The sequence below is a fragment of the Leptodactylus fuscus genome, chromosome 5, assembly GCF_031893055.1.
Source record: "Leptodactylus fuscus isolate aLepFus1 chromosome 5, aLepFus1.hap2, whole genome shotgun sequence".
NCBI lineage: Eukaryota > Metazoa > Chordata > Amphibia > Anura > Leptodactylidae > Leptodactylus > Leptodactylus fuscus.
In genome coordinates, this window is record NC_134269.1 from 138,329,114 (window position 1) to 138,355,447 (window position 26,334).

A 26,334-nucleotide genomic window follows, 5' to 3' on the forward strand; every position below is an offset into this window, starting at 1 on the left:
CCTCCTCCTCCTCCTCCATTAAACGCAGTGAAGCGGACAGATGTGTGGACCTACTCTCCAGCTGTGACGGATCGGATGCTATCCCTAACTCCTCTGTGTGATCTGAGTTATCCCTGATGTCAATCAGGGATTCTCTCAGAACACACAAGAGCGGGATTGTAAGGCTCACCATCGCATCCTCAGAGCTCACCCTCCTTGTGGACTCCTCAAAGACCCGTAGGATGTCACAAAGGTCTCTCATCCATGGCCACTCATGGATGTGAAACTGAGGCAGCTGACTTTGTGGCACCCTAGGGTTTTGTAGCTGGTATTCCATCAAAGGTCTCTGCTGCTCAACCACTCTATTCAACATCTGAAACGTTGAGTTCCAGCGTGTGGGGACGTCGCACAAAAGCCGGTGTTGTGGCACATGCAGGCGTTGCTGGAGAGATTTTAAGCTAGCAGCGGCTACTGTCGACTTGCGAAAGTGGGCGCACATGCGCCGCACTTTCACCAGTAGCTCTGGAACATTGGGGTAGCTCTTTAGGAAACGTTGCACCACTAGGTTGAAGACGTGGGCCAGGCATGGAACATGTTGGAGTCCGGCAAGCTCCAGAGCTGCTACCAGGTTCCGGCCGTTATCACAAACGACCATGCCTGGGCCCAGGTGCAGCGGCTCAAACCATATTGCCGTCTCATCGAGGAGGGCATCCCTCACCTCGGAGGCAGTGTGCTGTCTGTCCCCCAAGCTGATCAGCTTCAGCACAGCCTGCTGACGTCTACCAACGCCAGTGCTGCAACGTTTCCAACTCGTAGCTGGGGTCAATCTAACAGCGGAGGAGGAGGCGGTGGCGGAGGAGGAGGCGGTGGCGGAGGAGGAGGCGGTAGAGGAGGAGGAGGAGGGGGGTGTTCTTCTCGTGTCCCTGCCAGGAATGTTAGGCGGGGAGACGAGGTACACCGGGCCAGTTTGGGAAGCAGTCCCAGCCTCAACTACATTCACCCAGTGTGCCGTCAGTGAAATGTAGCGTCCCTGTCCGCATGCACTTGTCCACGCGTCGGTGGTCAAGTGGACCTTTGTGCAAAGCGCGGAACTAAGGGCCCGCCTGATGTTGAGTGACACGTGCTGGTGCAAGGCGGGGACGGCACACCGGGAGAAGTAGTGACGGCTAGGGACGGCATAGCGAGGTGCCGCAGTTGCCATCAGGTCCAGGAAGGCGGGAGTTTCAACAAGCCGGAACGCCAACATCTCCTGGGCCAGCAGTTTAGCGATGTTGGCGTTCAAGGCTTGCGCGTGTGGGTGGTTAGCAGTGTATTTCTGCCGCCGCTCCAATGTCTGAGAGATGGTGGGTTGTTGTAAAGAAACGCCTGATGGTGCCTTTGATGGTGCAGGAGAAGGAGATAAGACAGGACCAGGGGAGGATGAGGTAGAAGTCAACAAAGTGGCGGAGGCAGATGAAGTGGTGTCCTGGCTCGTCCTCTGGAGTGCATCGCCAGCACAGTCAGCAGTGGCAGTGGCAGAGGCAGAGGCAGTGGCAGAGGCAGTGGCAGTGGCGTGAACGGCAGGCGGCCTTTGTCCTGCCGTTGCTGCCTGCCACTGATTCCAGTGCTTGGATTCCAAATGACGGCGCATTGAAGTGGTGGACAGGTTGCTCTTCTCAGAGCCCCTAATCAATTTCGAGAGGCAAATTGTGCAGACAACACTATATCTGTCCTCGGCGCATTCCTTGAAAAAACTCCACACCTTCGAGAAACGTGCCCTCGAGGTGGGAGTTTTTCGGGGCTGGGTACGAACTGGAACATCTTGGGAGATTCCGGGTGTGGCCTGGCTTCGCCTAAGCTGCTGACCTCTGCCTCTGCCTCTAGCTACCCTTTTTGGTGCTGCACCTGCCTCAACATCCACACTACTTTCCCCGCTTGACATCCCCCCTGTCCAGGTCGGGTCAGTGTCCTCATCATCCACCACTTCCTCTTCCAACTCCTGTCTCATCTCCTCCTCCCGCACAATGCGCCGGTCAACTGGATGCCCTGACGGCAACTGCGTCACATCATCGTCGATGAGGGTGGGTTGCTGGTCATCCACCACCAAATCGAACGGAGATGGAGGAGACTCTAGTGTTTGAGCATCTGGACACAGATGCTCCTCTGTTAGGTTCGTGGAATCGTGACGTGGAGAGGCAGGTTGAGGGACAATGAAAGGAGCGGAGAACAGCTCTGGGGAGCAGGGACAGTTTGGGTTATTGTTCTGTAAAGCTTCGGAATTTTGGGAGGAAGGAAGACAAGACTGTTGGGTAATAGGAGGAGAGGAGGCAGAGTCTGACTGGCTGCTGGACAATGTGCTGTAAGCGTTCTCTGACAGCCATTGCAAGACCTGTTCCTGGTTCTCGGGCCTACTAAGGTTTGTACCCTGCAGTTTAGTTAATGTGGCAAGCAACCCTGGCACTGTGGAGTGGCGCAATGCTTGCTGCCCCACAGGAGTAGGCACGGGACGCCCTGTGGCTTCACTGCTACCTTGCTCCCCAGAACCATTCCCCCGACCTCGCCCACGGCCTCGTCCACGTCCCTTTCCGGGAGCCTTGCGCATTTTGAATTCCTAGTTAGAAATTGGCACTGTATACCAGTAGTAAAAATTGTGGGTGCACGTAACCCCAATATATTCTTTGAATTCCCAGTCAGAAACTGGCACTATATGGCAGTAGCAAGAAATGAGGGTATTTGTATTCCCAATATACTCTTTGAATTCCCAGTCAGACAATGGCACTGTATACCAGTAGTAAAAATTGTGGGTGCACGTAACCCCAATATATTCTTTGAATTACCAGTCAGAAACTGGCACTATATGGCAGTAGCAAGAAATGAGGGTATTTATAACCCCAATATATTCTTTGAATTCCCAGTCAGACAATGGCACTGTATACCAGTAGTAAAAATTGTGGGTGCACGTAACCCCAATATATTCTTTGAATTCCCAGTCAGAAACTGGCACTATATGGCAGTAGCAAGAAATGAGGGTATTTGTATTCCCAATATACTCTTTGAATTCCCAGTCAGACAATGGCACTGTATACCAGTAGTAAAAATTGTGGGTGCACGTAACCCCAATATATTCTTTGAATTACCAGTCAGAAACTGGCACTATATGGCAGTAGCAAGAAATGAGGGTATTTATAACCCCAATATATTCTTTGAATTCCCAGTCAGACAATGGCACTGTATACCAGTAGTAAAAATTGTGGGTGCACGTAACCCCAATATATTCTTTGAATTCCCAGTCAGAAACTGGCACTATATGGCAGTAGCAAGAAATGAGGGTATTTGTATTCCCAATATACTCTTTGAATTCCCAGTCAAACAATGGCACTGTATACCAGTAGTAAAAATTGTGGGTGCACGTAACCCCAATATATTCTTTGAATTACCAGTCAGAAACTGGCACTATATGGCAGTAGCAAGAAATGAGGGTATTTATAACCCCAATATATTCTTTGAATTCCCAGTCAGACAATGGCACTGTATACCAGTAGTAAAAATTGTGGGTGCACGTAACCCCAATATATTCTTTGAATTACCAGTCAGAAACTGGCACTATATGGCAGTAGCAAGAAATGAGGGTATTTGTATTCCCAATATACTCTTTGAATTCCCAGTCAGACAATGGCACTGTATACCAGTAGTAAAAATTGTGGGTGCACGTAACCCCAATATATTCTTTGAATTACCAGTCAGAAACTGGCACTATATGGCAGTAGCAAGAAATGAGGGTATTTATAACCCCAATATATTCTTTGAATTCCCAGTCAGACAATGGCACTGTATACCAGTAGTAAAAATTGTGGGTGCACGTAACCCCAATATATTCTTTGAATTCCCAGTCAGACACTGGCACTATATGGCAGTAGCAAGAAATGAGGGTATTTGTATTCCCAATATATTCTTTGAATTCCCAGTCAGACAATGGCACTGTATACCAGTAGTAAAAATTGTGGGTGCACGTAACCCCAATATATTCTTTGAATTACCAGTCAGACACTGGCACTATATGGCAGTAGCAAGAAATGAGGGTATTTGTATTCCCAATATATTCTTTGAATTCCCAGTCAGACAATGGCACTGTATACCAGTAGTAAAAATTGTGGGTGCACGTAACCCCAATATATTCTTTGAATTCCCAGTCAGACACTGGCACTATATGGCAGTAGCAAGAAATGAGGGTATTTGTATTCCCAATATATTCTTTGAATTCCCAGTCAGACAATGGCACTGTATACCAGTAGTAAAAATTGTGGGTGCACGTAACCCCAATATATTCTTTGAATTCCCAGTCAGACACTGGCACTATATGGCAGTAGCAAGAAATGAGGGTATTTGTATTCCCAATATATTCTTTGAATTCCCAGTCAGACAATGGCACTGTATACCAGTAGTAAAAATTGTGGGTGCACGTAACCCCAATATATTCTTTGAATTCCCAGTCAGACACTGGCACTATATGGCAGTAGCAAGAAATGAGGGTATTTGTATTCCCAATATATTCTTTGAATTCCCAGTCAGACAATGGCACTGTATACCAGTAGTAAAAATTGTGGGTGTATATAGCCCCAATTCTATTGCTAGGGGACTTGCAGGGTATTTCTGGGGTGAAGGTGGGGGGGCACACCGTTGGAACGGGTATCGGGGTATATATCGGGTATACGGGAATACACTGACAGTGTATTCCATTCAGGATCCTGGGAAAGCTGGGTTGCGGCGATTGAGCCCGTCAGTGCCACGTTACACTGACAAGCTTCTCCCTGGAATTTAGCTCTTACAAGAGCTGTTGGTTGTCTTCTCCTTCCTATCCTAGCCTGTCCCTGCCTACCCAGAATCTAAGCCCTAGCTAGCTGGACGGAAACCTCCGTCCTCGGTGAATTGCAAGCTCAGAATGACGCGAACCTGGGCGGCGCTGTTCTTTTAAATTAGAGGTCACATGTTTTCGGCAGCCAATGGGTTTTGCCTACTTTTTTCAACGTCACCGGTGTCGTAGTTCCTGTCCCACCTACCCTGCGCTGTTATTGGAGCAAAAAAGGCGCCAGGGAAGGTGGGAGGGGAATCGAGTAATGGCGCACTTTACCACGCGGTGTTCGATTCGATTCGAACATGCCGAACAGCCTAATATCCGATCGAACATGAGTTCGATAGAACACTGTTCGCTCATCTCTACATATTAACTATTGCTGACAAATGTTTGCCTTTTCCTCAAAGTAACAGACAGATGTGAAATAGTTAAAGTCTACATTGCAGTCAACGGTTTATAATGTTAACACATGGTGCATCAGAATGGAGGGATTAGCAACATTTGTCTGTATTACTAAAATAATGCTATGTGGTAGTAGGAATTGTCTCAGGCCTTGTCTTCTATCTGTAACAGGTGTCACATTTGCAGAGAACAGTGTGGTTCAGTAAGAACATTCCCTCTCGCGCCTACAAACACTTCCACCTGGACCATGAACTCCATTACCACTGGATTATAAAACTTCTAATATTCATCCTTACAACAGACAAATACTAATTCACAGGCCCCTGCTTGTGAGCTGTAGAGAAGGGTTTACTTAGACACGTCTTGATCACAGTGCACCATATCATTCCTTGTATATGGTAATCCCAGACACCCCCTCTAGGGTACAATGGGTGGAAGTGTTGAATTTCATCATGCGTATGGAGGAGCTGTTGGTGTTGGGCAACTTTTCTAACCCTAACTCCTATGACTCACACCCTGGATGTCATGGATATTTCGTGACTAGGTAACTGGTCCTCCTGCACTCCCCTGTTTGCCGTGTTGGTTGGCCCTGTGCTTGATACTCCTTCACTCCATCATCTCCCAGACACCCCTCCCTGGTGTGTGATACATTTATTTTCTCCACCTCTTCCCTCCCCTCACACCATACATGTCTGCTCCATATATGTATGTGTCGTGTGATCTCTTATATTCAACATTTTGGTGTTTTGTCCCTTCTCCCCCCCCCCCCCAGGTCATTTAAGTATTAGACTACATGGAAAGGGGATTCTGTTTTCAGTTTGGTTAGCAGTTTTAATCCAACTGTTACATTCTTATTTTTCATTTTTCCTTCACATTACCTTGTCATCATAAACTGTGATACCTTTTTGCTACACAAGAAGTCCTCTATTCTTCAGATAACCATTTATTTATATGAATGAAAATGTTATTTAACCTTAATTTAAAGAATCCACTTTCACGGCATCACTAGGCATTTCACCTTGTCTACAAATTACTTTCTTTTATGAATGCAGAGACATGTTATAACTTAGGTCCGGTTCACATCTGCGCATGGGTTTCCATTTGGGGATCCACTTGGGGACACCCTGAACAGAAACCTAATTTGCATAAAAACTTGGTTACTTTAGGAAACCGGCAGACCCCATAGGCTATAATGGGGTCCGTGTGGTTTCTACTTGGTTTCCGCACGAAAAATGCGGACAGAAACATGCTGTTTGCAGCGCTTTTCTCTTTGCATTTTTCATATGGAGATGAGACAGAATCCCCAAATGCAGAACTGGGCCTTAAACATCCTAAGCACAAAGGAAGCTAAACGGTAACAGACCACTACCTATCATGTACTATTTATTATGCAGGTGTTTTTCTGTGTATTGCAGAGGAACCCTTCATGGTCCACGTACACCTGCAACAGTACCTTTTATTAAGTTTTATGTCTGTTGAAAAATAAAACCTATTCTTTTGCATCACCATGCAGCTCAAGAGACCTAAGCTTATTCCAATACAAGTCAGTAAGTCACTTTTTTAAGTGCTTTTTATTCCATTTTGTGTTGGGTGAGACCAAAATTTTTTTTCAATGTTTCATTATTATTTTTTAGGGTATTCACCATGTAGGTTAAATATTATGATAACTCTGTAGTTCAGGTTGCTGTAAACTAGGGCTAAGCAATTAAGATCCAAATCAAAATCATCATTAATTGAACATTTTACCTTACCTTGATTCAGATTACTGAATGATTATTTCAGAACATTTGTATGCCTATTTATATGCCGTGCTACGTCACTGAATTTTGTTTTCCATTATTCACATTATCAGTATACAGTTAGTGACATATCCTTTAGCCAATGGCAGTGTGAGACAGGATGGCATGGGTGCAAATTAATTGAAATAAACAATGTGACCAAGTTCACAACAATTAATTGGTCCAACTTATGATTTTGGTAACTTTTTGATTTCTCGCTCTGCCCTAGTATGGGCACATCAATTGTTCAAATATTAAGACTTTTTATTGACAAACATAATTTTTTTGTTCTTTTCTACATAAAAATGTAGTTATTAGAGATGAGCGAGTAGTGAAATATTCGAGATTCGTTTCGAGTAGAGCCTCAATATTCGACTACTCGATCGAATATCGAATCCCATTACAGTCTATGGGAAAAAAAGCTCATTTCAGGGGAAACCACTATTCGACTAAAGGAGAATCACCAAATCCATGAGTAGCAGGAGGAGAGTGTTTAGGAGGAGGGCTGTGCAGTTAAAGCGCACGGACCCCATAGACTATAACGGGTCCGTGCGCTTTAACTGCACAGCGCTTGCAGTCACGCTGATATTCCGTTGGGGGGGAGGGGTCTTCCTGCGGACTCCTTCCGGATGGGAGGCAAGCGCTAATGTGAACTTACTCGTCCTGCAGAACCAGCATTGATTGGCCGAATGCTATAGCATTCGGCCAATCAATGCTGGTTCTGAATTGAATCTTTACTGCGAATAGGAGTAGTATTCGAATGAGTACGAGTATTTTGAATACCATAGTATTCTATCGAATACCTACTCGATCAAATACTACTCGCTCATCTCTAGTAGCTATTATTTTGTTTTACTAAATGTGTTAGTCCTGCTCATGAACTCGTACCAGTGATATCTTTGCTTACTTGTAAAACTAGTGCATCATATTATGCAAGTGTATTACCCAATATTTTTCCCAGTGATGTCCACTGTAACAATGCCTTGGTAAGATAATATATTTTTATCAGGGAAAGGTCTTACCTAATTTGCCCTTCTGAGAAGTTTGGCGTATACCTGGAAGGTTGCACCAGTCCAACACTGGTCGGGTCAGCTGACGAGTACAAATTCTGATAGGGCCTTCTAATAAAGTCTATCCTAGCACATCTATTAAGGTGATTTCCCATTGTTGGGGCAAGGATTTTTACTAGTTATAAAACTATACTGCTCTTTGGGAGTGCCATCTCCTGTTTTTAAATGTTTTAACCTGCTCAATAGGAGTAACAGAAACATTCATCCACTAGAATTGAAACCCATGTTGGAAATGTCCCTATAATAGAGGCAGCAATAGTAATCCAAACACAGTGATGATTTCACTATCCATGTAACTGAATCAGTCACAGTGGTCACATCTCAGGACTAGTCACAACAGACACTTAACATTGGCTACTGTAGAGATGACAACACTAAAATGTTCAAACTGTGTAAAATAATCTTTCAAATATTATCTTTTGTAAATTCAGCACAGTTATTGCATAGGGGTTCTCTCTCAATTTCAGTTGTTATCTCAAAACAATGACATCGATTATATTGTCTGTTCTTCTGTGAGATACAATTGCAATGACTGGTTGGAGTCGAGACATGGAGCATGTATACAAATATATACATACATAACACCAAGAAACATATGCAAATATCTCCTTTTATCTACTCACTTCTTCCCATCTCCTCTCTCAATTCTGTCTTTGTTTGTGTGACTACTATAAATTGTGCATGTGGTGGAGACACTTGAAAGCTAACCCCGAAAAAGCAGTTATGCAATCTCAATCTCTCTGGACTTTAGGTATAAATATGATGTATTAATTGTACATCCTGAGGAACTGCGCTATAGGACATTCTTAATAAATAGCCAGTTTAGAAAATAATTTTGTTCACCCGGTATACTATATATAAAGGGGATTATTAGACTAACTACAAGATCCTTTCAAGGTGGTACAGAGTCCCTTTTGTCTTCCATAGCATTTTCCCAATGGTATCTGCCCAGTGTTGGTGTTGGTGTTGGTTGCTCCTCAGTACTGGGCACAATGTTACATGTCTGGTGGGACTATCCCCCATCACCCATTTTGACAAGAGGTTTGCAGGATCATTAAGGAAGTCACTGGGGTAACTAAAGGACAACCCAGCCCCTCTTCTCCTTTCTATTTTCTCACGCAAAATACAAAAACATATTCGGGAATTAGTTGGTTTTATGCTGATCGTGGCCAGGTCTGTCATTCCCCGTTGCCAGAAGTCTACTTCATCCCTGTCAACAACAAATTGGCTACAAGAGATCTTACATATAAGAGGGATGGAGGACCTGGTGGCGGCTCTCCGGCAAGATGACAGTACTCACCAGAAAGTTTGGCAGTTGTGGAATGTCTTCTATTACTCTTCTTCTAAACCTCATTTTATACCCCCTCTCCCAGAGTCTCCACCTTGCCTCCATGATCCTGTTCTTATTTCTCTTTCATGCTCGATACTACAGTTCTATTGTTTTACTGTAAATGATTCTCATGCATTATGTAGGGCAATTCTGGGTCAGGAGCAACCCCTCTCCTTATTCTACCATTCCCCAGGTTTTTTTTTTCTGTCAGTGTATTTTGTTACTGTTTCTCTCCCTCCTCTTCGGGAGCCTTCACACAGAGTAACTCTGGGCTCGATGTGTGCTTCTTTTTACTGCCGTAGAAATGCGAGGGTAGCATTTACATTTGTTTACTATGAGCGTATACGCGGCGTTTGCGGCTGCGTTTTCGCGGCCGCAAACGCCGAGTATACGATCATAGTAAAAAAACGATGCGTAAACGCAACGTGAACGCTACCCTCGCATTTCTACGGCAGTAAAAAGAAGCACACATTGAGCCTGGCATTACTCCGTGTGAAGGCTCCCTTCTATTTCATCTCCCCCCGTTCACCTTTCCTCCCCAGGCCCATTGCAACAGCGATTGTCTTTCCTCCATTGTTATACTGTCTTGTATGGTTTTCCCTTTAGTTGTAGAACCAAATAATACAATTTTTGATGTAAAAAAAGGAGACTATAAACCTTAAATATAAGGTGGTCTCCTGGTATTAATAGAACAATGTATGTTACTGCTTGTATCTGATTTCCTTTTCCCAGGGATGCGGAGACATATGGTGTTTTCATCCAAGGGTTTTCTGCAGCACAAGCACAAAGTTGTCAGCAGTGCACTAACCAGAAAATGACATTTAGCTGATAAGGCACACAATAGCTAATTCCATATCTTTTCCAGGTATTTTACACCTTCAAAGAACACTGCAAATGACTTATTGATCACTGTATCAATGAGATCTTCTACAACTTTCCCTAGTATTCTGTCTCCTTGAATTCCTCAGAACGGTAACTAAACCCTTACATACAAAGGTATCTCAATTCTGTTATTTGCATCCACTGAATGTAAGCAAGAATGTTTTCTTACAAATATCTTGAAAGTGGTAAAAATTGAAAGACAATGGAGAAATTTAGCAAGTTTTTTAAAAAAAAGTTACAAAAAATGTTGTAATCTTAAGGGCTGTTCACATCATATTATGAACATAAGTTTAATCAGTTTTACGATCAACAGAAACTGATGCTAAATGTGTGTGAAAACAGACTAATAACTAGAGATGGATGAAATGATTTGTCGTGAGCTGTGTTTGAACCGAATATTCCAAATTGTTAGTTTTTTTAACACAATTGAACAAATGGCGATTAGTCTCAGACGAATAAAAATGACTGCCACCATGCGTTAATCAGGAAAATGCAGAAGAGAGCTTGTGTATGAGTCATTGTGTAACATTCTAGCACCACCTGACATCAGCTGACAGCCTCTTAGCCAATAGACAGTGATAGGCAGACACCTTACAGTGCTGATGTCATATACACTATATAAGGTGCTGTAACCTGGAACATGAGTCATTACAGTAATGGTGGATAAAGTGTAGGGTCATACAGAGCACTCAGTTCTGAAAAGCTTATAATTGAAAGCAATTGTTAGGAATAAGAGAAGAATTTAGTTAGGTATAAGCAATTATAGGCAGATTAGTGATAGAAATCATGGACGGGAGTGAGAGAACTTATCTGTGCTACTGTATACAGAGTATTTAAAGGGAGTCTATCATTGGCTGTATCATTTTTTTAATTAAGCATATCTTTACATAGCCTTTAGAAAGGCTATTCTACGCATAACTTTCATTCATTGATCCTTGCAGCCATTTTTTTTAATTAACCCGTTTTTCTTGATATGCAAATTACTCTTCACGGAGCACCGGAAGCCTTATCACCTTCTTTACAGACTATCCCTCCTTCTACACCTCTTCACTCTTCCTTCAGAGCAGCTAGTCAAGTACAGTGCAATTAAAATCTTGCTCATGTGCTGTACGTGACTAGCTGCTCTGGAAGCAGTGAACAGGTGTAGAAGGAGAGATTGTCTGTAAAGAAGGGGGCAGTGAGAAACGAAGGCGGCTGATGATGCTGTGGTGCTCAGGGAACAGTGAGAAAGTGTCCAGCTTCCACTGCTCCCTGAAGAGTATTTAGCATAAGTGGGTTAATAAAAAAATGGCTGCGAGGATCAATTGATGACAGGTATGCCTAGAATAGCCTTTCTAAAGGCTATGTAAAGATATTCTTATTTAAAAAAAAAACGATATAGCCAATGATAGACTCCCTTTAAGCATGCTTTGTACTGACCTGCAGTTCCTGCTAGTTACAAATCTTTTGTTAAAGAGGACCTTTCACCATTTTTCACACAGGCAGTTCTATATACTGCCGGAAAGCTGACAGTGCGCTGAGTTCAGCACACTGTCGGCTTTCCCGATCTGTGCCCGGTGTGAAGAGCTTACGGCCCGGTACCGTAGCTCTTCTATGGTCAGAAGGGCGTTTCTGACTGTTAGCCAGAGACGTCCTTCTGCCTCGCGGCGCCAATCGCGCTGTGCTGTGGAGCGGGGAGGAACTCCCCCCTCCCTCTGCTCGCAGTACTCGTCCATAGACGAGCATTATCAGGGAGGGAGGGGGGAGTTCCTCCCCGCTCACACTGCACAGCGCGATTGGTGCCGCGAGGCAGAAGGACGTCTCTGGCTAACTGTCAGAAACGCCCTTCTGACCATAGAAGAGCTACGGTACCGGGCCGTAAGCTCTTCACACCGGGCACAGATCGGGAAAGCCGACAGTGCGCTGAACTCAGCGCACTGTCAGCTTTCTGGCAGTATATAGAACTGCCTGTGTGAAAAATGGTGAAAGGTCCTCTTTAAGGGTTTTTCCACCTGTTCATATCTAATAAAATATGTTATTTAGTTGCTTTCCGGCATATGCTGTAATAGTACAGTTGTTGGGTATTTAAATATTGAAATAAGAAAAGTTGTATGCCAAAAAGACACTCAACCCACATATATTTTTAAAAAATAATTAAAAATCTTTATTTAGAAGATTAAAACTTATTAAAAACATTATGGCCATTCATAGGTAGGCGAATGCATGAAACATAAATACCATCATTGGTCCAGAAAGTATTTAAGTATTGCAATAAAAATGATCAAAGAAATAGACATTGCCCTAAATGGTATAACTAAAAAATACACCTGGCCCTACAAAAAAAGACACCCTATGCATCCCTGTAGACAGAAATACATGAAAGTTACAGGTGTCAGAATATGGCAACTTTAAGCGAAATGTTTATGTTGCAAAGTTTTGGATTTTTGTAAATAGGTTAAAGTATAAATAAAACTATATAAATTTGATATCCATGGAATCGCACCAAAACATAGAATACAGGTGACATGTCTTTTAAGCTGCACAGTGGAAGCCTTAAAAATGAAGCCCGGAAGAAAGTCACACAAACGCACTTTTTCTCCAATTCCATCCAATTTTGAATTTTTTTCCAGCTTCCCAGTACATTGTAGAAAATAATAAATGGTTTCATTATGAAGAAAAATTTGTCCCGCAAACATGAAGCCTTTATATGACTCTCTGAATGGCAAAATAATAAAGTTATAGCAAAGGATTGTTGTAATTCCTGAGAATCACTGTGTCTTGTGGCCTGGTCCATCAAATTATTCCATGCTGCAGTGTCCCTTATGTTGCTACAACTATCACCAGTGTCACCACTCAGCCAGACAGGTCTTGCGGCCATGTCCATCATTTTATTCCATGTCATAGCTCCATTCATGTGGCCACAGCTACTTCCAATGCCATCCCTTAGTCAGACATGTCTTATTGCCTGGTCCATCATATTAATCCATACTTTACTGGATGTTACAGCTACCACCACTACCAACACTCTGCCAGTCATATCCTGCAGCATAGTCCATCATATAATTGTGTGCTGCATCGGCACTCATGTTGCCACAGCTACCAGCTCTCAGTCAGACATGCCCTGTGGACTGGTTATTCACATTCCTCTATAGCACACTGTTGGTGCCACATCCATTTTGATTTCACATTCGGCCCCATAAAAGGATCATTATTGGTGGCCAATTCTTCATCAAATTTCAAGTGACTCACAGCCACAAATTTGTTTCCCAAATAACAAGTTTGTAGCACCTACAAGTCAAAACGGGCTAATTTTTCCACTTTTTGCTACACAGTTTTTTCTTCAAATAACTTTGCATGATTTAGGATAGTTTGGGTGTACAACACCAAAGAGGGTAATGAGGTTACTCTCGCTAATGTTCACAATGTATCAAAACATAAATTGTGTGAGCTAAAACATAAATTTTAAGAAATTACTATTTAAAATAGTGCAAAAGTGTGATGGACAAATATCTGAACACAAATTGTTCTAGGTGCACGTATGATCTGTCTTGTTTAATTTTTCATCCCTCTTTTTATTGCACCAATAGTTCTATTGTCCTATAATAATATATCTCCTATCACCTATGTGATACGTCAGTAGGTGATGTAAGATATTAGCAGCATTAGTTCACTACCGAACCATGAAAGCCATTTTTAAAGGAACCTTGCCATAATACTGGATTTAACTTTCATTCGGCATATGCACAACTACACAGCTCCTATTCAAGATGAATTTGCATGCTCCTCTATAAGTGCGATCTCCCTCCTAGCAGCTGCTATCAGAGTAAATCATTGGCGATAGTGCACATGAGCTCAGGCAGCTTAATTGTATGTTTTCTTACCTGCTCTATACTCAGCTCGTATCTGTATATATGCACACTGCGGCTTGTGGGGAATATTAGGTTAATGGGTTAAGCTGCTACCCAGCTGTTGAATACTGATATCACCTCTAATAACCCACCCTGCGGTAAGTATTTATCCCCACTTGTTGTGTTACCAAACACTCTGCCTCAGTGTGCCATCATACGATCTATGTAGCACCACGATCTAAACTCCGATATATCGCAGCTGCAACTTCTGTAGTGGAGTATCGTGAAGTGTCACTAAGCCCTTGCTGCTGGAGCTGAGTTGTGCTATGCCGTGGCTGTCAGTAATGTATGCCCGTATTCGGCTGGTATTTAGCTACAAAAAAAACTATTATGTGACGGCATTCCAAATTTTTCATTGTGCGGTGCACTGTTAATGTTTCGGGAACTTGTCCCTTCATCAGGATTTGGTCCAAAGATGGGAATGCCTATAAGTACAGATCCCAGTATCTTCTACTGGAGATAGCTGAAGTGTGGAGATAGACTTGTTGGAGTGGAGTACCTCACTAGAGCCTTCTCATCACCGGGCACCCTTCAAGACCAAGGCTGGGAGAACTTAACAATAAGAGACTACTACCCCCATTTGGAAGCTGCATGGTTCAGGGTTTACAGTTGCTAAGTAATCTTTAAATCTGTTTCAGCTGACCTGCTGTTTCATGAGCCATTCCTACATTAACATCAGGGTCCTTTCAAACACCATCACATCAGCTCAGAGGAGAGAGGACCTCTCTCCAAATTGGAAGTGCCCTGGGAAGCTACTACCACCATTTGCATAGCAGGTCCCGCTCATCGGTGTCTAGTCTAAGAGCTGAGCAGGGGAGAGTGGTTGGTGGAACGGAATCCACTACTACTACTCCCATCCTCCAGTTCACTCGAGCTGGGCTGCGGCAAATACATACAGGCAGGCAGGTTACGTACAGGAAAAAAAACTAACTAATAATATCCCAGCTGTAATCACACAAGCAGACAGAAGTACTGTAGATATGTAAAGTCCTTTGCACAAAGCAACACTTTGCAGACCTATATGTGGAGACTGAGGAGAATCAGCCCCTCCCCTCTCCAATCATTGTGTGAAGAGAGAAAAAAACCTGCCTCTTCACTCACTGTGATCCTGTCCTGCTTATCTAATGTATCTATTGATGAACCTTGCCTAACAACAGGGAATGAACTGTAAATTAGCTAGAAGGGAGACACCTAGTGACTGGCACTTTAGAGAGGTTTTTCAGGCAGAAAGCAGACACATTTTTAATTAATGTACATTACATTTTGGACCAGAATCATGTGCTCTATGAAATAAGACTAAATCATCTGAAAAGTTAGTGATTTAGGCTGTACGTGTGAAATATTATAGTTTTATAGTTCCAATGTCCTCCTTTGAAATATAAGCCCACTGGACCTTGAAAGGCACCACTGCCTGGGAATGATTTTAACCTCCTCAACCCTGATGGTTGATCCAAGTTTTAATATTATCTCCTAACCACAAAATGGGAATAATGTGCAATTAATTAACTTCTAGATCCAGACTTCATGATCAGCAGGTTATAACCTATTTTGTGGATAGGAGAGAACATTAAAATTTGGACCAACCAACTTAAAGCATATAACACTCTACAAATTGTATTAAATGTAAATGTATATATCAAGGTCCTGAGTATTTCTATGGATGATGCACAGTATGAAGCAAGACGGAGTAAGGGTGCGTTAACACTTCCGTTATTTAATATACATTGTATGCAAGACCTTTTCTTCTATTGTGAAAAATAATAAACATGATGGAAGAAAGTGTCAGTCTTCTTTTCTTATAATAACGATTTACCTTTATAATAACGATAGTGTGAACGTACCCTTAGTAATTAATTTAAATATATTATCTAAACAACTGTAGACATCTCTTCATTGTAAGATAATAAAACTAGATATTAACCATTATTAACAATACAGACTTTTCCTAGAAGCCCTGTATAGTTCATGTACACAGCTGTATTATGCACTGTAGAAGCATTGCTATTGGGTAAGAATGGCCATATAATATAGGACAATACAGAACACCAATGGCATATGTACTGCCCATTTGTCCATACTAAGAAGCAGTAGCTTGCTATGCCACCATATAGACCTTGAAAATTTACTGGACAATACAGATGATTCTCACTCATACACTTAAGGGTAAAGCAAGTATCTACACAGCACTGAAGCTTATTTCTATATTACAGAGGTATGTATGAAACTTTAATACATGTTTAAACAAATACCTTCTAAAGCCATGTTCTCCCTTTTCCTTGCAAATACTTCAGCAGAGCTGAATACCACACATGTATAAAAGAAATGCTCTAAAATGAGTATATATTCAGAAAGCAAGAGTATATGAATGTGCTTTCATTGCTCACTGCTTTTTAATGCGTTCTGTAATCCATTCGGGGATCCCCAAGTGGACTCCACGAACGGATATAGAACGCAGATGTGAACCAAGCCTAACATAATTGTGTTCATTATCCTTCTTACTTGTATATATAATATTTGTCCTGTGACATCACTGTGAACCTTTGCCTTTAGCGAAGGCATCATAGCTGGTATACAATTTTAGTTTTGTCATTTCTGCCACATCACTATGCAATATCCCTTCTATCACTTTGCATTATTCAGTACTTATTTTCAGTGACATTGCTGTGTATCATTCCATTCAAATGTCACATCATTATGTTTATTATTCCTGACATAGCAGAAATGTACAAATACAGTGACGACAAATAATTGGAAGGTTTGTGGATAGATTCACTTTTGTACTTGGAAAATAAATCTTTTACTTATGTTCAGCATTTGATCAATTTTTTTTTTAGCAACGCCGAAAGGTGGGGTTGTGCCCCCTAGCCACCTCCCTTCTACTGTTTTGTAAAGAACATTCCAAACCCTCTAAGCTCTAAGATAGGAGACAAGGTGAAGAAGTCTCACATTGGAGAAACGCTCAATCTAACACTGACATAAATACATATAAATAATACATAAGACATATAAATAGTATTACATAATACATATAAATAGTTCAGCATATCCTAGTGTAAGCGCAGAGATAAGCTACATGGCTAGTCCTAGAAGTTAGCAAGACAGCTATGATTGACATAACACAATGTACAATGTGCTGTGCCAGCAGTCCTATGAGGCCTAGGGGTTAGTAGCTGAACTTCCTAAGAATGTATATTGTCAGCTTTAGCTGTAAATTCACAGAGGAGATATTACTATTATTCATTCATCCAAACTTAAAGGATAAATACTAAATAGTAATAAAATTCCATGCATTTGTATTTTAGGCTAGGGTCAGCCAACCTTTAGCACTCCACAACTCCAGCATGCTTCATTCACTTCTATGTACAACACTACAAGCTTACATGCTGAGAGTTGTAGTTTCACTACATTTGGTGTTCCAAAGGTTGTCTACCTCTCTTTTAAGACATAAATGGTTTACAAGGGCCTGGCAGGGCCAAGACTTAGTATACCATGGCAGTGAGATGCAGGCTTTATGAGACAGGTCATAACTGCTATATGAGCAGGTCATAGCTGTGATGGTAATCTATGAGCCCTAAATATTTGTTCTTGTCTAAAGAGCCTGCCATACATGTACTACCCCTGTTTGTATACATCAGTAGGACTACTAGAAAAAGACAAACATTTTCAGGAAGATATAAGTGCCAAAGTATAGTCATTGAGTAAGCACCCCCTTCAAGAAGTTATATGACTTTATAATAAGTGCTAAATGGCAAACTAAGCATTGCTTATTTAATAGTTTTACCTTCTCTACATCTGTATTGCATGTATAGCAATTAGAAAAGCAAGAACAAACCACTGGGGGGCGTCATACACTGATGCGACTTGTGCAGCTGCTCTGGAGAAACAGTGGAACATTCACCTAGAAAAATGAATAACAATGGCCCCATACTAGGCGGCATACAGAAGGCTATAGTATTAGTCTGGCTGACAATTACTGCGGGATTTGTGCTCTAGTGAGGATTTTATACAAATCTATAGGGAATCTGTGTTTATTAAATTAATAGTTGGATAGAAAGGGGGTCTCAATATTATATATGCACAGGAAACATGTGTGTTCATCTCTATATCTGTAGAGTCACTTGTAAAACACATAAGATTTGGTTATGGCTCCACAGAAAATTTATGAATTTAAAATCCATTATTTGTCATACACAGAACTGAAGGGAAACAATAAAACCCTGTATACACATATCTGCTGGTATATGGTGATCTAGAATATAGCCATACATTGATAAATTATGTTTCCAATTCTGTCATGAAAAGATTGATACCCAAAGTGTTCTTACACATATAAATAGATCATGTCACCAGAAAATATAGGAAATGAAAATGCCATCACACTTCATTGTAAGAAAGGGAATTACCACTTATAACATGAACTCTTCAGTAGTTTGTTTTGGAGAAGTGCTCAGATAACACAGATAACACTGTTAGATTCTCATTTAGAATCTAAGGGAATTGCCACCCAGCTTTCCAAAGACCTGAAATGACATGTAAGGCCCCATTCACATCTGCGTCCGGGTTTCTGTTTGGGGACCCCCCCAAATGGAAACCTATATTCATTAAAAAGTGGTTACCTGGGAAAACATGCAAACCCTATAGACTATAATGGGGTCCGTGTGGTTTCCGCACAAAACATGCAGAGAGAAAAGTCCTGCAAGTGGACTCCCTGAATGGAAACCCAAATGCAGATGTGAATGGAGCCTAAGACTACGTGGACAGAAAGGTGGATAGACAATGCTATAGTCCTCAATACTATCCCACTGTTTAAGGAAGGACAGATACGAAACAGAATTTTGATAATGAGGTTATGACTATACAATATTGATTTTTTAACTGCGATCTTTATGTGCATCCAAAATGTTGTCCAAACTATTAATAGTGCTGTGTAGGGACCTTTATTACAAGTAGAAACATACTTTTGAGATCACAAAGCGATGATATAATACAGAGATGATCATCTTTTTATGGATATGTAAATCAACCTGCAAGTGCTCCATGGGTAAACCCAATTTATAATATTTTCCTACAGTCCACAAGAGCCTCTGCTTGTATCACCGCTGCCTGTTGGGTCTGTCCCTCTCATATTGATGGTCTATCCTAAAGGCCATCAATATTAGATCTAGAAGGTTCTGACAGCCAGGACCCCTGCAGATCAGCTGCTCAGGAACAGCATAGGTCCGGTAAATGTTTACATGACTGTATACTCACTGTACAGTGTACTGTACTGTGGCAGAAAGTTTAGTACTTCAGCAGTATTTCACTCACAGCAAACCTGTCACCAGGAAATGGCAGTGTAATGTGCAGGCATCATGTTATAGACCAGAAGGAGCTGAGCAGACTGATATGATAGGCAAAGATTTAGTATAACAGTCTCCTCTCTATGACTGTGACTACAGAGATAGCTGCCTGACTTTATAGCAAAGGAAGAATCTATATTATACTGAATATTTCCCCACTTATACATCAATGTGCTCTGCTATATCCGCCCTGCAATATGATGCCTGCTGGTAACAAGTTCACTTTAATTCTGTAGGACAGCACTGCAGTACCTAAAGTTGCCTCTATATATTGTACAAAGTGTGAGTAGTGTGGCCACGCTGATTTGATAATCTGATCTGTGGAAGTCCCAGCTGTTAGATCCCATATATCTAATATTGATGGATTATTTTAAGGCGAGACCATCAATATAACGCTTCATGCTCATGATTGTGTACATATGACCAGTCTGTGGAAAACATGTGCCCCCCGTACTTCCACAAACCCATCCACTTCATCTAGTGGACCTGTCCTCTGCTCTGGCCCAGGCTCACTGCTGCATACATGAACCTACAATAATATATTGGTGTGTGTATGAGGTCCTAAGAGATGAATGGCTCCGTGTGCTAGCTATGCAATACATGGCTAGCACACCAACAGAGCACACATTTGCGTGCATACAGCCTTATAAAGATGACTTACTCCTTTAAGTATACAGTATGTCCCTAAAAGTATGTTTTAAGTTTTTTGCAGAATTAACAAGTAATATGTTTAATAACTAAGACTGAGCTTGTTATATGTGTATGTGTCATGATATTAAAGTGTATGGTCTGTAGTTCACCATTCAGCAGCAAGTTAATACTTTGTTATCAAGTTGCACAAATAAGACTGTTGAATGACAAATTCAGCTCTTCTACATCTGCGTTCTGCAGCATACTTGAAATTTCATTGGAAATAGAATGAAACTACATCCACTGAATAGTTGGGCTTTTTAGGACACCACGTCTATGTTGATGGTACCACACGTGACATACTTGTAAAGTATTCCCAGTAATGATTTTAAAGTGCTGACAGACAGGATGTTACCAAAGCATAGTATCAACTAGGGCAAAGTATCAGCAGCAGACCTGCTAAATTTCCAGGGCATGCTGTGCTTCACTGTGCCAAGGTTGTTCCCTGAAGAGAGGTGCATCCAGGACATATAATCTGGGTCACTTCTATAATATTACAGATGACTGACCATAATGTGCGAGAAGAAGATGAATTATTACAGCTTGTGTAACTCTAGTGCCAAACCTCCTGTTCATGTTGTTATCCCAGTAGTCCCTCACGTTGTTACAGTTCATACATGTCAAGGTTCAACAAGTGTGTTGTAGTGTACATGAGAAGACTTTCCAAATTATAAGTATGACACCGATAAAAAGAAAAAAGTCACATATGTGTCACCAGGCTTTGCGTGCAGGTCTAAAATTCACTATTAAAAGAGATGAAAATAAATACCCAGAAAATACCTATTATCTTCCCATGGATAGTGTTTTATAAAAACACAATAAATCACTTAAGATGCAGAAAAATAGTATTGCATGTCAAAAGATTGTTAATATAAAGTACATTACATGTATCCATAATAAGATTCCCATAGAATTAGTTATTGTGGTCAACAATTTCTATTACTGATCAGAAATGATCACCATAAATAATAGAGATTACTCACCTTGTTCTGTAAAGTCCACAGAAGATTCAGCAATGTGTTGTGTGTGTCTGCACAGAGATTCTACATTTACTCACTTGCTTTTTGCTGATGAGAAAAGGGTCTGCCTCCCAGCATCACATTTCACAGAAGGCAGAACCTACTTTTAAAGGAGCCCTCCTGTAATCTTAGACATTTACATGGAACAGACTGATATTATTATAGACTATATTATGGATTTTAATTTACATACTGACTGCATTGAGTGTTCCTGAAGCTATTGTATACTGACCGTAAGGTAGTATTAGCCAGCAGCTACAATTTATATTTGTACATGTCAGATATTAGCAATGAACTGCTTATGTACTAAACTGCCGTACATTACATGACATTAATTCCGGCCATTCAGGTATCCTTACATTTATACTTTTATAGATTTTACAGAACAAGATGGATTAAGGAATCAAACATCTAGGGATTTCTAAAAAGAAATGAAAATAGGATAGTTAACTATTTACAATAAAATTTTCATACAAAATATATATAAATAAATGTAATAATAATAGTAATATATATATATATATATATATATATATATATATATATATATATATATGTGTGTGTGTGTGTGTGTTTGACTTGGTTTACAAAATGCACCAATCAACAGTATCATGACAGAATAAAAAAAAAATCTGGTTCTTAAATTCAGGTGAATAGAATAAAACTTCAAATGAGCAATATCACGCAGCAGATTGCAAAATTTCATTATTTATTTCACAAAGATGGAATCAAAATATAAAAGTCATTTGTGAAAAACTAAGTACACCCTATACAGCAATAACATAAGTAATGGCTTTCTGTACTATTTTATCTGTAGCTATGAAAATGAGAATAAGAATAAGGGATGAGAGGGAGTACTGTTAAGGGAGTCATGAAGAAAGGTTAGCAAAGGTGGACTGGAAATCAGCTGAGTAATTTAAAGTTTTTTTTTTTTTTTGGAGATTGTGAGCCCAATGTAGGGCTCACAATGTACATTTTTTTCCATATCAGTATGGGAGTATGGAGTATGGGAGGAAATCCACGCAAACACAGGGAGAACATACAAACTCCTTGCAGATGTTGCCCTTGGCAGAATTCAAACCCAGGACTCCAGCACTGCAAGGCTGCAGTGCTAACCACAGAGCCACCATGTTGCCCCTGTTTGCCGGTGCTTTCTATCATCACTGTTTAATTCAGCAAGCAGGCTTTCGATTTTATGGATACAAAGGAGTTCCTGCAACCAGGATGCCTGTGAGGGAGGGGAGGCCGATTTCCACTGTTTTGAAATAACCATTGGAGCAGCAACTAGCATAAAGCCAAGCAGCCTACTGGTGTGCCTTTTAAATTTCCTGGATAAAATGGAGAGAAGGAGAGGGGCAGGGTTGTCCTCCAGGGCAATACCAGTCACGAAACAAATTATATGTCTCACCTCCGTCCAAAACGGGTGCACGAGAGAACAACCCCACCATCAAACAGTGATCAGTATTTCATCTCCAATAATGATCAGAAGTGGAGGGGTAAATCCTGTGGAGGACAGAAGGTACTCTATACCAGTGTGAGAGGATTTTAAAGTTAGTTTCTTGTGTCTTACGGGAGATAGAGAACCTGTGGCACACACGGAAGGCAGATGACCACGGGTCTGGTGGGAACAAAACCCCCAACTACTGCTGGCAGGCTGGCAGTTGATTGGCGGGTTCCTCCAATAACATACCATATACCAAGGAGATGCCATGTGGTGGAGAAACAGAGGAGAGAGAAAGACGTTCGAATGGCAACAGATCCCTATGTAGGTCATGTGTGTGCATAATAGAGGTGTAGAAGCAGGTCAGTTGAGTATATAGCCAATGGGAAGCGGTGGTGACAGCAGCTGGAGGGAGCAGCGCAGATAGAGGAAGGAGAGAGGCTGTAGAGAGTGCCTGATGGAAGCGGAGTGGTGGTGAGCCCCAGGTGTAGGAGAGAAATGTGGAACGTTGGGCAGCAGAGAAGTCTGGATTGCCCAAAATGGGAATCATAGGGCCATCATTCTTGAACAGGTGTCGGACGGTGCTATAGAGACGAGAGGTCCTAAGCACATGTCGAGTAACGTATGGTAGGGATTGAGTAGCGCTATACGACCAGTGGCGTTTGAAAACCCAAGGTAGGGCAGAGAGATGGAGCGGGCTTAGCGACTGATACAAACCCAGGTATGATATCCTCATTGTGTATGTTACATTCTTGTACATGCACTGTTCCTGCCTGTTTCTGTGTTCCTGAAGATATCCCAGCCACAATAACTAAATCATGGTCGGGTTTCTGACAAGTACCAAACCATAGAAAGTTCCTGTATTCGTGGTTGTATCCATGATTTCTAACAGATTAAAGGGAATCTCTCAGCAGTAAAATCAGTATTAAACTAATGGTTTTACCTTTTAGGGGTGCCTCTACACTTTCCAAAGATGCCTTTCTTGTTCTGCATTGCAGTTGCATTTTCTTGACAATAAGGATTTTATTGTTATACAAATTAGCTGAAAATGGCTTTAGCATGCAAGTTTAGAAGCACACAGCTGATTTTTCAGGGAGGCCATTTATTTTGGCTTCCTTGGACAAAATTAATAGCTCAGTCCCCTTGCAATCACCTCACAGGATGGGGGGTTTCTACTATTCTTTTGGGTACCAATTAATCTGAGTTTCACTTTTTGGCCATATTGGCTATATATCCCCCACGGACTCCCGTAGTGAAATGGACATAGGGATATTGACAAGCAGGGTCATACATCTCCAGGGTTAGTCTGGGTACTGACCTTGTCAGGGTGGGAGTCAATTGGGGTGCACCAGGGAAAGCTGTTTGAGGGCCATACAGGGCTTGTTTGGACAAGTGACTCTGATATTGATTAAGCCCAACTTTTTGCTCCCTGGTGACACATAACAGATTGTCCTGATGCTACGATCACACTGCAACACTTTTACCTTGAATTCTTTTTTTTTTTTTAAATGTAGATTGTGAGCACCATATAGGGATCACAATGTACATTTTTTTTCCCCTATCAGTATGTCTTTGTAGAACAGGAGGAAATCCATGCAAACACGGGGAGAACATACAAACTCCTTGTAGATGTTGTTCCTGGCGGGATTTGAACCCAGGACTCCAGTGCTGCAAGGCTGTAGTGGTAACCACTGAGCCACGGTGTTGCCCCCCTTTTACCTTGATTTGTCATCAAAAATGGTAAGATTTTTATGAGCGGATACTAGAGATGAGCGAACGGCATTCGATCGAATATCAATTCGATCGAATATCAGGCCGTTTGAGGTATTCAATTACAATCAAATACCATGAGGCAAACGCACTAAAAATTCGTATCCCCTCCCACCTTCCCTGGCACTTTTTTTGCACCAATAACTATGCAGGGGAGGTGGGACAGGAACTACGACAACGGAGGCATCGAAAAAAAATTGGAAAAAGTAATTGGCTGGCTAAATTCTCTGGAAGTGGTGGTCCCGCCCCCATCGGTGCGAGAGAACTCATTTGCAAAGCGGTAAAAAACGGTATTTCTAAGGAACGACGCAGCGAAGTCCACGTCTAAAGGTAAGAGATGAATAGGCTTTCTAAAGGCTATTCCAACGTCTTATCCACAAAAAAAAAAAAGTTTTAATGGTTGAATCCCTTTAAGGGAAAACCTCTTAACCTTTAGAGGAGACGCATAAAGCAGGAAGTCAGCAGCTAGGTTAATGTACTTCATAGAGTTTTTATGAGGTCAGCACCACTGCTGCCAAGTATACATGCTAAGGGTAGAAGTGAGAAACTCAATCACAACAAGTGACAAAGTTGTCAGTAGCAGGTAAGTCCTGTGTCGCTGTTGCTAGACCTAAGAGTCTTGCATAAAAGAAGCCATGGCCTTTGTGCAGTAGGTGTTTCAGCACCTTGGGCAGCTCAGGGCGGTGATGAAAAGAACAAAAAACGGTACACCAGAAGGCAAGGGAATGCCCTGGTGCACAAAGTGCCTTACTAGCATAACTGCAAACTGAAATTTTTGATTGCAATAACAAAGGTAAGTTTTTAAAGGTCAAAACAGGTAGAGTGTGCTTGGTATCCTGGCAAAAACTGTGCCAACATGGATATTGATACATACTATCTTTAAAAGCACTTTCATTATGCAACAAAACAGCCGTTCACCACGCTACCGGTAAATAGGAATGTGGTTTGAGCTACAGTCATTTATAAACTGCGCCAACATACCTGGTTCATCTAGGCTGTTACGTGTCCAGAATTTGTTACCTCCTCCCTAATCTGCAACATGTTTACTGAAATGTTATAACTCTACCTTGCCATATGTTTAATATGTGCTGCCAAGTTCTATAAATACCTAATTTTAGGGGATTTTTCTTTTCCAAGCACAGTATATACTGTATGTAGACTGTAAATATTTTGGCCTCGCTATTGGACAACTAGGTCATGATCTCAATGGCTGCACATGTTTTGGTCCCGTGGCTCCAGCTTCACTTTCTAATTCTCACTTGCAAATCCTTTAGATATCACAGATGTTCTCTCTTTTATCCATGGCCTGTTGTATACGGTATATATTTTTTCACATAGTTATTTCTCTGTGTGATCATCTGTATAAATAGCCACAAGCTGTGCATAGAGAACACCACAGCAACCAGGCCACAGGAAATAGTTGTGCTAACCTAAGCTGTAAAGTTCATATTGTTATACATGACGTTAAATTCTAAACAAATGCTGTTTACTGTTACTAAAACATGGTGATTGGTCGTCAGCACTGAAGTATGAATGGACAATCTGTGTATTAGATAAAAGTTATTTTATAGTGTTTTATAGTCAGATATATAGTGAGAAGGTAATAGGCAGAGTGCTGGAGTCCTGCTATATCAGCCTCAGGTTTCTGACTTATGTGTGGTCCAGGGTTGGTCTGGAATAGGCCTCAGCTCCAGCTGTGGGTATTAGGCTTATTACTGGGCCAGAAAAAGCTGAAGAGCCTGCAATTCATGGCAGATCCTGGAAGCAAGAGAGAATGCCTGGGTCTGTCCTGACATTGAGAACCTGCCGAGACAGTACAGTGTTTTTGGTTGATTTGTGGGGCTGGAAGTAAGCCACACATACAGTTAGCATTTTCTGATTAGTTAGTAGCTCAGACGAGCAGGATTTTGTTTCTT

At 41.5% G+C, this 26,334-nt stretch overlaps 1 protein-coding gene across 1 annotated transcript in view; it reads right to left on the reverse strand.

The window, feature by feature from the left end:
• Window positions 1-21,224, reverse strand: part of SLC38A4 (solute carrier family 38 member 4) — a 78,013-nt gene extending 56,789 nt beyond the window's left edge. Inside the window, exon 1 of the mRNA XM_075274359.1 lies at window positions 21,172-21,224. The gene's annotated coding sequence lies outside the window, so the exon portion shown is untranslated. The remainder of the gene's footprint in view (window positions 1-21,171) is intronic.
• Window positions 21,225-26,334: the final 5,110 nt, after the last annotated feature.